Raw genomic sequence first — 1449 nt, 5'->3', positions numbered from 1 at the left:
TTTTCCTTTTCCCCTTCCCTGCAACTCTTCACGGGATCACCATTTCCCACAGAGTCGTCCTCTTCGGTCGCTGTCGAGGCAGGACCCTCCGTGCACGACTCGGCTTTTGTTTTGTTTCTCTCACACACACTCACACACCCTCTTCTTTCCTCCTCCTCCTCCTCCTCCCTGCCTTCCTCCGTTCACAACCGCAGCGAGCAGACGAGAGAGAACGAGGGAGGCGGGCGAGGAGGTCACGGAGCCTGGTCAATCCTCGCTCTCGCCCCCTTGTGCCTCCCACACAACGGGCGGAGAAGAAGGAGGGAGAGGGGCGACCACGGCGGACGACGAAGCCGACCACCACGACGGCGGCTCGACGCCTCCCTCCCTCCCTCCCTCTCTCCCGAGCCCCGCCGCCCCCTTTTCTCCTAGCTCTTCCTCCCCGGCTGCGAAAAAGAACCTGCTGCTCCGGCGTCCGGCCCGGCGGCGAGAAGGCGGCCGAGCCCAACTTTGCGCCCGCGGTGATGAAGTTGAAGAGCTGAGGAGCGGCAGGAGGAGGAGGAAGGGCCGAGTCGAGCAGCTTCTCTTTCAGGACGACGCCGGAAGGGGAACGGCGAGCGGAGGAGGGCGAAAGGACCGGCTTTATCGTCCCCCAGATCCGGCTGGCAGCGCTGAGTGGCCCTCCCTACCTTGCTGCGCCCCTGTGGTAATTTCATAGCTACCCATTCACTTGCGTGGTGTCGAGAACAGACCCAAGATGGCGGCGCCCGGGCGATTGTTTTTGTTTCCTCTCCACCTCGCTTTTTTTTTCTTCCTCCCTCCCTCCCTCTCTTTAACTCCCTCCCTCCCACCAACACCCTGCTCGCGCACGCGCACGCGCGCTCTCATCTACCCGGCTCGGCCGGCCCCAACAGCTGCCGTTTCATGGGCGCGCGCGCGCGCCACGGTTAGTGGGGGGGGGGAGGAGAAGGAGGAAGAGAGATACGGGTTGGGGGGATGGGGGCTCGCCTCCATTTGATTGGCAGCCCGAGCTAGCCACTGAGCTAAAAAGAGTAAGGGGCGGGAAAGGTTCAGCCTTGAACGTAGGCGGGTTCTGCTCCCGCCCCTGGATTCGACTCCACCCCTCAGCTGGGCGGGGTTCGGCCGCCGTGTTCCATGTCTTGGCATTTCTGGCAAGCGCTGAGGAAGGTGAGGCTTTGCTCGAAGCCCGGCAAGAAAGCAGGGGCTACGTTGCCTGGTTGCCAGGCTTATACTGTAAACGCCAGACTCATTTAGTTCATTTTACTGGGGAACTCAGGGCTGCATTCCTAAGTGGGTCGTGCAGCCCCGAACCTTGTGCCCTGTTTACTCGGAAGTAAGCCCCGCGGAGTTCAGTCGTGCTTCTGAGGCAGCGTGCGCACAGGATGGCACCCTTTGCTTGGGTCCATTAAGGCGACAGTCCTTTCAGCACCCTTTTCCCAGTGGTGCTGT

This window comes from Podarcis bocagei (assembly GCF_964188305.1).
Source record: "Podarcis bocagei genome assembly, chromosome: 1".
Lineage (NCBI taxonomy): Eukaryota > Metazoa > Chordata > Lepidosauria > Squamata > Lacertidae > Podarcis > Podarcis bocagei.
Note: the sequence above shows the minus strand (reverse complement) of the source record.